At 34.6% G+C, this 9,227-nt stretch overlaps 1 non-coding gene across 1 annotated transcript; it reads right to left on the reverse strand.

Moving 5' to 3' along the window:
• Window positions 1–8,733: 8,733 nt before the first annotated feature.
• On the reverse strand, window positions 8,734–8,843 carry LOC112826292 (U6 spliceosomal RNA). Its single transcript, XR_003208902.1, has one exon. It is a non-coding gene; the product is annotated as a U6 spliceosomal RNA (small nuclear RNA).
• Window positions 8,844–9,227: the final 384 nt, after the last annotated feature.

Below are 9,227 nucleotides of genomic sequence, written 5' to 3' on the forward strand. Positions count from 1 at the left end.
AAAATTAGATATTTTGACACTATGACTTCCTTTAAAATAAGGATGACATCTTAAAAATCATTATAAATAGCTGGGGTCTAGTATAATATCTAACGTCTAATAACCACAGTCTAAATATTTATAAAATCACATTAAACTCTAAAAATATTTTCTAATATTAATAGTTAACAAATTTTTGAAGATTTATCAACCATTATTTGATAATGGTGTTTATCAACCATTATTCTCAGTCATTTGCTAATGTAATTAAGCCATATGACAACACAGTGAAATAGGTACAGAGAATATTCCTATTTTACAAAAAATCAAACCAGTATATAGAAATGTTAAGTGATATTTTTTCAAAAGTATACAGTTAATAAGTGGAAAAGGTAAGAATCAAAGCAGGAAATTAGACTCTAGAAGACACATTTTTAATAAATTCCTTAAATTGCCTTTCAGTATACTAAAACATGTTACATAGCCATTGACTGTAATGAACTACAATGTTTCTGCTGTAGGTCATGCATTACAAACTTGTATTATGGTCTGTTACTTCTAAAAACAAAGTTGAGGGGTGCCTGGCTGACCCAGTTAGTGGAGTGTGAGATTCTTGATCTCAGGGTTGTAAATTCAAGTCCCCACATTGGGTATAGAGATTACTTAAAAATAAAAACTTTGAAAATAAATAAAGGGCCTCCTGATGGCTCAGTTGGTTGAGTGTCTGCCTTCAGCTTAGGTCATGATCCCAAGATTTTGTATATATATATATATATAAGTTTTTATTTCTTTACAATTTTGGGATCTAGTTTTCTAACAAATAGACCAAAATACACAAGGATCTGGTGTATTGCACTGTTCTGTTCACCTGTCAGCTTATATTCTCTCTTTTTTAATTCTTATTTGTATGTTTTTTTGTTTTTTTGTTTTTTGTTTTCAGTTTTGGGTCTCTTCTGATTTGTTTAGTGTATATTTCTCTAGGGTTGTTGTTTCCATTTTAGTATTTTGTTCTCTCGTTCATCTGTTCTTCTGTGGACAGAATGACAAGATGAAAAACTCACTTCAAAAAAAGAGAACAAGAGGCAATACTGACTGCCAGGGACATGATCTGCATGGATATAAGTAAGATGTTGTAACTAGAGTTCAGAATAACAATTATAAAGATACTTGCTGATCTTCAAAAAAGCATGGAAGACACTAGAGAATCTCTTTCTGGAGAAATAAAAGAACTAAAATCTAATCAAGTCGAATTAAAAAAGGCTATTAATGAGAGGCAATAAAAAAATGGGGGCTCTGACTGTTAGGATAAATGAGGCAGAAGAGAGAATTAGTGGTATAGAAGACAAAAGGTGGAGAATAAGGAAGCTGAGAAAAAGAGATAACTACTGGATCATGAAGATAAATAAGTGATGCCATAAAGCAAAACAATATTAGATCATTTGAGATCCCAGAAAAAGAGGAAAGAGAGAGAGGGGCAGAAGGTGTATTGGAGCAAATTATAGCAGAGAACATCCTTAATCTGGAGAAAGAAACAAGAATTCAAGTCCAGGAGCCTCAGAGAAACCCCCTCAAAATCAATATAAATAGGTCAACACCCTGACATATAATAGGAAACTTGCAAATCTCAGAGACAAAAAAAAAAAGTTCTGAAAGCAGCTTAGACAAGAGAACCATAACCTACAAGGGTAGAAACATTAGACTGGCAGAAGACCTATCCACAGAAACATGGCAGACCAGAAGGGACTGGCATGATATATTCAGGGTACTAAATGAGAAAAATATGCAGGCAAGAATACTATGTCCAGCTAGGCTGTCATTGAACATAGGAGAGATAAAAAGCTTGCAGGACAAACAAAAACTAAAAGAATTTGTGAACACCAAACCAGCCCTACATGAAATATTGAAAAGGGTCCTCTAAGCAAAGAAGGAGCCTAAAACTAACATAGACCAGAAAGAAACAGAGACAATCTACAGAAACGGTGACCTTGCAGGTAACAAAATGGCACTAAATTCATATCTTTCAATAGTTACTCTGAATGTAAATGGGCCAAATGCCCCAATCAAAGACACAGAGTATCAGATTGGTTAAAAAAGCAAGACCTATCAATATGCTGTCTGTAAGAGACTCATTTTAGACCCAAAGACACTTCCAGATTGAAAGTGAAGGGGGTGGAAAACCATTTATCATGGTAAAGGACATCAAAAGAAAACTGGGATAACAATCCTTATATCAGACAAATTAGATTTTAAAGCAAAGAGTGTATTAAGACATGAGAAAGGACACTATATCATAATTAAAGGGTCAATCCAACAAGATAAATCAATTAATAACAGTATTAAAGTAACACATTAATAATAGAATAATAGCAGGAGCCTTTAACACCCCTCTCACTGCAATAGACAGATCATCTAAGTAGAAGATCAACAAAGAAACAAGGACTTTGAAAGACACACTGGACCAGATGGACTTCACGTATATATATACAGAGTATTCCATCCTAAATCAACAAAATACACATTCTTCTAGATTGCACCTGGAACATTCTCCAAAATAGATCACATACTGGGTCACAAATCAGGTCTCATCTGATATCAAAAATTGGGATTATTCTCTGCATATTTTCAGACCGCAGTGCTTTGAAACTGAAACTCAATCACAAGAGGAAATTTGGAAGGAACTCAAATACATGCAGGCTAAAGACAATCCTACTAAAGAATGAGTGGGTCACCAAGAAATTAAAGAAGAATTAAAAAAACATGGAAACAAATGAAAATGAAAACACAACTGTTCAAAACCTTTAGGATGCAGCAAAGGTGGTTCTAAGAGAGACGTATACAGCAATACAAGCCTTTCTCAAGAAACAAGAAAGGTCTCAAATACACGATCCAACTTTACACCTAAAGTAGCTGGAAGGGACAGCAAATGAAGTCTACACCTAGCAGGAGAAGAGAATTAATAAAGATTAGAGCAGAAATTAATGAAATAGAAACCAAAAGAACAGTAGAACAGATCAATGGCACTAGAAGCTGGTTCTTTGAAAGAATTAATAAGATCGATAAACCCCGAGCCAGCTTATCAAAAAGAAAAGAGAAAGGACCTAAATTAATAAAATCATAAATGAAAGGTGAGACATCATGACCAACACCAAGGAAATACAATTTTAAGAACATATTATGAACAACTCTATGCCAACAAATTAGGCAATCTGGAAGAAATGGATGCACTCCTGGAAACTTATAAACTACCAGAACTGAAACAGGAAGAAATAGAAAACCTGAACAGACCCATAATCAGCAAGGAAATTGAAGCAGTAATCAAAAATCTCCCAACAAACAAGAGTCCAAGGCCAGATGGCTTCCCACGGAAATTCTACCAAACCTTTAAAGAAAAACTAATGCCTATTCTTCTGAAGCTTTTCAAAATATAGAAAGGGAAGGAAAACTTCCAAATTCTTTCTATAAGGCCAGCATTACCTTGATCCCAAGACCAGACAACCCCCCCCCCACAATAAAAGGAGCATTACAGACAAATATCCTTGGTGAACACAGATGCAATAATTCTCACCAAGATACTAGCCAATATGATCCAAGAGGACACTGAAAGGATTATTCGCCATAAACAAGAGGGATTTATTCCTGGGCTACAAGGGTGGTTCAACATTCACAAATCAATCAACGTGATACACTACCTTAATAAAAGAAAGGACAAGAATCATCTGATCTTCTCAATAGATGGAGAAAAAGCATTTGACAAAACAACAGTATTGTTTCTTGATTAAAACTCTTCACAGTGTAGGGAGAGAGGGAACATACCTCAATATCATAAAGCCATCTATGAAAAGCCCACAGTGAATGTCATTCTCAGTGGGGAAAAACTGAGATCTTTTCCCCTAAGGTCAGGAACACAGCAGTGATGTTCACTCTTACTACTGTTGTTTGACATAGTACTAGGAATCCTTGCCTCAGTTATCAGACAACAAAAAGAAATAAAAGGCATCCGAATCAGCAAAGAAGTCAAACTCTCACTCTTCTCAGATGACATGATACTCTATGTAGAAAACCTAAAATGCCCCACCCCAAAATTGTTAGAATTCATACAGGCGTTAAGCAAATTGGCAGGATATAAAATCAAAGCACAGAAATCTGTTGCATTTCTATACACTAACAATAAGAAGCAAAAGAAATTGAGGAATTGATCCCATTTACAGTTACACCAAAAACCACAAGATACCTGGGAATAAACCTAACTAAAGAGGCAAAGGATCTGTACTCAGAAAAGTATAGAACACTCATGAAAGAAATTGAGGAAGACACGAAGAATGCCTAGACCACCTAAAGCAATCTACATTTAAGTGCAATCCCTATCAAAATACCATCAACATTTTTCACAGAGTTGCAAAAAATAATCCTAAAATTGTATGGAACCAGAAAAGACTCAAATAGCAAAAGGAATGTTGAAAAAGAAAACCAAAGCTGGTGATATCACAATGCCGGACTTCAAGCTCTATTACAAAGCTGTAATCATCATTACAGTGTGGTATTGGTGCAAAAACAGACACATAGATCAATGGAACAGGATAGAGAACCCAGAAATGGACCCTCAACTCTATTGCTACTAATCTTCAACAAATCAGGAAAGAATATCCAATGGAAAAAAAACAAAAACAAAACAGTCTCTTCGGCAAATAGTGTTGGGAAAATTGGACAGCCACATGCAGAAGTATGAAACTGAACAATTTCCTTACATCATACACAAAAATAGATTCAGAATGAATGAAAAACCTAAATGTGAGACAGAAATCTATCAAAATCCTGGAGGAGAATACAAGCAGCAACCTCTTCGACCTCGGCCACAGCAACTTCTTGCTATACATATCTCCAAAGGCAAGGGAAACAAAGGCAAAAATGAACTATTGGGACTTCATCAAGATAAAAGGCTTTTGCACAGCAAAGGAAACAGTCAACAAAACTAAAAGACAACTGATAGAATGGGAGAAGATATTTGCAAATGTCTTGTCAGACAAAGGGCTAGTATCTAAAATCTATAAAGAACTTATTAAACTCAGCACCCAAAGAACAAATAATTCAATCAAAAAATAGGAGAAGACAGGAACAGACATTTCTGCAAAGAAGACCAAATGGCCAACAGATACATGGAAAAAATGCCCCACATCACTCGGCATCAGGGAAATACAAATCAAAACCACAATGAGATAGCACCTCACACCAGTCAGAATGGCTAAAATTAACAAGACTGTAAACAACAGATGTTGGTGAGGATTCAGAGAAAGAGCAAGCCTCTTACACTGTTCGTGGGAATGCAAGCTGGTGCAGCCACTCTGGACAACAGTATGGAAATTCCTCAAAAAGTTGAAAATAGAGCTACCCTGTGACCCAGCAGTTGCACTACTGGGTATTTATCCCACTGATACAAATGTGATCTGAAGGGGCACCTGCACCCCAATGTTTATAGCAACAATGTCCATAATAGCCAAACTATGGAAAGAGCCCAGATGTCCTTCGACAGATGAATGGATAAAGAAGATGTGGTGTGTGTGTGTATATATGTGTGTGTGTATGTGTGTGTGTGTAATGGAATACTACTCAGTCTTCAAAAATGAAATCTTGCAATTTGCAATGATGTAGATGGAACTAGGAGGTATTATGCTAAGTGAAATAAGTCAATCAGAGAAAGACAATTATCATATGATCTCACTCATATGTGGAATCTAACAAGCAAAACAGAAGATCATAGGGGAAGAGAGGAAAAAATAAAACCAGATGATGTCAGAGAGGGAGACAAACCATAAGAGACTCTTAATCATAGGACACAAACTGAAGGTTGCTGGAGGGGAGGGGTGGGAATGGGGTAATTGGGTGATGGACATTAAGGAGGATGCATGATGTAATGAGCACTGTGTGCTCATGAATCACTGACCTCTACTTCTGAACCTAATTATATGTTGTATGTTAATTGATAGAATTTAAATAAAAAATCGGTCATTCACTCAGTCTTTTGGGAGTAGCATTATAAATGAAGAAGTTTAATAATAAAATCACCTGCCAAAGTACTTTTGGCATAGGTCTGACCAAGTATTTTATTTCGAACTAATTGCCCTTTTAGAATCAATAGAGTCTGAGTCAGAATGATTTATGTCAAGTCATTCACAATCATCATCACCATCATCACCATCATCAATATCATCATCACCACCTGAGTACCTGCCATATGCTATGAATTTTATATGGTAGATGGTTTATGTGTCCCCCCAAATTCTTATAACAATTCTACAAGATGAGTAAATAAAGTTTGATACAAAAATAAAAAAGACCTTTGGGTAAATAGAAAGCCTGGGTTCAAATTATGGATTAGTCCAGTGGAACCATGAGCAAACAGTCACTTAATACTTTATAGTTTTCTCATCTGAAAAAATGGCTTAGTAATAAAACTTAAGCACTGATTGTTGAAAAGATTAAATTAATTAATGTAACTAAAGCATTAGAAACAGTGCCTGGTATAGAGTGCTACCTGTATATATTAATTGGCAGTGTATGTGAGATAACATGTCTAATTGACTACCAGAAGAAAATTTATAAGCAATCCTAACTGGATGTAAAAACTCACTATGAATCCAATGAGGTAAACTTTAATGTTTTAAAATATTTAGAATTATTGTGCTAGATGAGTGTAGCAAATAAACAAAAATACATTAGTTATATTGTGAGTACTATAATAGGATGACCATGTATCCTAACAGTCTTAGTTTTTGTGTGTTATATGTTAATAGCACCTACTTTTACTCTAAAGCTATCTTGGGTTAGATACTAGAGGATGTGCTCACCTTAATTATTACGTTTCTTAATCTCCATGTTAGCTTATAAAATGGGAAATGTCAACCGTTACAGCTGAAGTCACGTAAGGAAAAAAAAAATCTTTAACAACTCTCCAAATTCAAACATTAAATTTCCTACTCATATTTACTTTGCCCAGTCTTTCAATTTATGTGTAAAATTATATGACTGGAAATAAGATGGTCATTTAAAAATCCCAATGAGTATTACTATGGAGATTATGAAAGAGAAATATATATATATATATATATATATATATATATATATATCACTGCAAATCGGGTGAAATTTGTGTAGTAGAGCTGTAATCAATATAATCATTGATTTTTAAAGCAACTATCATAGGAGGAATTTATTTTTATTTTTAATTCTTTTAGATTTTATTTATTTATTTGAGAGAGAAAGCATGAGCAGGGGGGAGGGGTAGAAGGATAGAGGGAGACGGAAGGGGAGAGGGGGAGAGGGAGAGGGAGAGGGAGAAGCAGACTCCCTGCTGAACAGGGACCTCGATGTGGGACTCGATCTCAGGATCCTGGGATCACGATCTGAGCTGAAGGCAGATGCTTAACCTAGTGAGCCGCCCAGGCACCCAGGAGCAATTTAAATATACAAAAAAATCCAGTTGCCTGGCAACTGATTATAATATTCCAAACAATAAACAAATGTACACTAAATTTATTCCCATGTGTAACTACTGTATACCATTGGGATGGCTTCTTAAATACAGAACTGCAATGCATATCTTTGAATTATAATTATGACAGTCAACTTAAGTCTGTTTGCCCCTCAAGGATGCTATGAACATTATGTTCATAAGCTATTTTGATATCCTTAGAAGAAGTATATATAAATGATATGCATTATTGGGAATAGAAATTATTTACCTTTGGTATTCTGACTGCCAGATTGTATAATGCCAATAAGACAATTTAGGTATGACTGGGGAAAGGGATCTTTGAAATACATGTTGCAATAGCCAAATTATTTTTTTATATTTATCTTAGAAAATGAACTCTTAAAGCTCACCCAGGATGAAGTACTATATATTATGTTGCTGGTCTCTTCAACCAAAACCAGTCATAAATGTGCACATTGCAAAATGTATTTTTAACTTCTTCAACCTCTAATTTCTCTTGTTTTCCTCCATGACAGACACTAATCACCGTGTGAGTCATACTAGACTCTCATGATTGCCCCTGTTCAAGGTAAGTAACTGTTAACACAAAGGTTGAACTTTCAAAGCAGACTTTAATGAATCATGGATCGGACCAATCACCAAATTTTATTAATAATCCAAAAGATGCCAGAAAGAACAAAGCAAAGACATTGCATTTCTTTCTAAAAGAGGTTAGAACTATTCCTTCACTTACTTTGAAACTTTGGTTTGGATAACATATGTGTTGCCATGATGTATAAAGAAATATTGTTCTCAAAGGAAGCCATTTCCATTTTGATTCTCCTCAGTTTTATACTTTGTTAAAAGCTACCCAGAAAGAAGAGGTCTATATGACTACTTCCCAATTCTTCCAAATCTACTTAATCCATGAACCAAGTGTTGTTGTTGTTGTTGTTGTTGTTCTTATTTTATTGTTTTGGCTTTGTTTTTATTTTTTTCAATAAGAAATGAGGAGAGAACAGATATATTTTCCTTAAAAGCAATTTTAAAGCAAGGACTCTCCATTATATTTCTGTAGTAAAAATCATCAGTCTGTTTACAAAGAGTTACTTCCTGGTGTCTGTTACATGCATGTTGGACCACTTTATGTTGCCTCACATGTCAAAACAGAACCAACTTAGCCTATCTTTCTTTCTTTTTCTTTTCTTTCTTTCTTTCTCTTTCTTTCTTTCTTTCTTTCTTTCTTTCTTTCTTTCTTTCTTTCTTTCTTTCTTTCTTTCTTCTTTAAAAATATGGAATGCTTCATGAATTTGTGTGTCATCCTGTGCAGGGGCCATGCTAATCTTTAATCTTTGTATCATTCTAGATTTAGTATATGTGCTGCTGAAGTGAGCACAAAAACAGAACTACTTAAAATAAATCTTTTCCCCATCATTTAAGTTGGATAATTTCTATTATTCTGTCTGCAATTTCACTGACCATGTTGTCATCCTCTCTCATCTTCTATTAAGCCTATCTAACGAATTTTTCATTTCAAGCACTGTTATATTCCCTTCTAGAATTTCAACATAATTATTTTTACCCTTACCATATCAATGTTTAGATTCCAAGTCTATTCAATTATTTTTATCTTTGTTTCACTTATGTCATTGATTGTATTTACAACAGCTAATATAAAGTTTTTATCTCTTAATTTCAATATTGGAGTCATCTCCAGGCTTGTTTTTTTAATTTTGTTTTGTTTTGTTTGACTGCCTTTGATCTTGAGCAATGGCTGACA

This window comes from Callorhinus ursinus, unplaced genomic scaffold (assembly GCF_003265705.2).
Source record: "Callorhinus ursinus isolate GAN/ISIS: 27379988/994484 unplaced genomic scaffold, GSC_fseal_2.0 scaffold4, whole genome shotgun sequence".
Taxonomy (NCBI): Eukaryota; Metazoa; Chordata; class Mammalia; order Carnivora; family Otariidae; genus Callorhinus; species Callorhinus ursinus.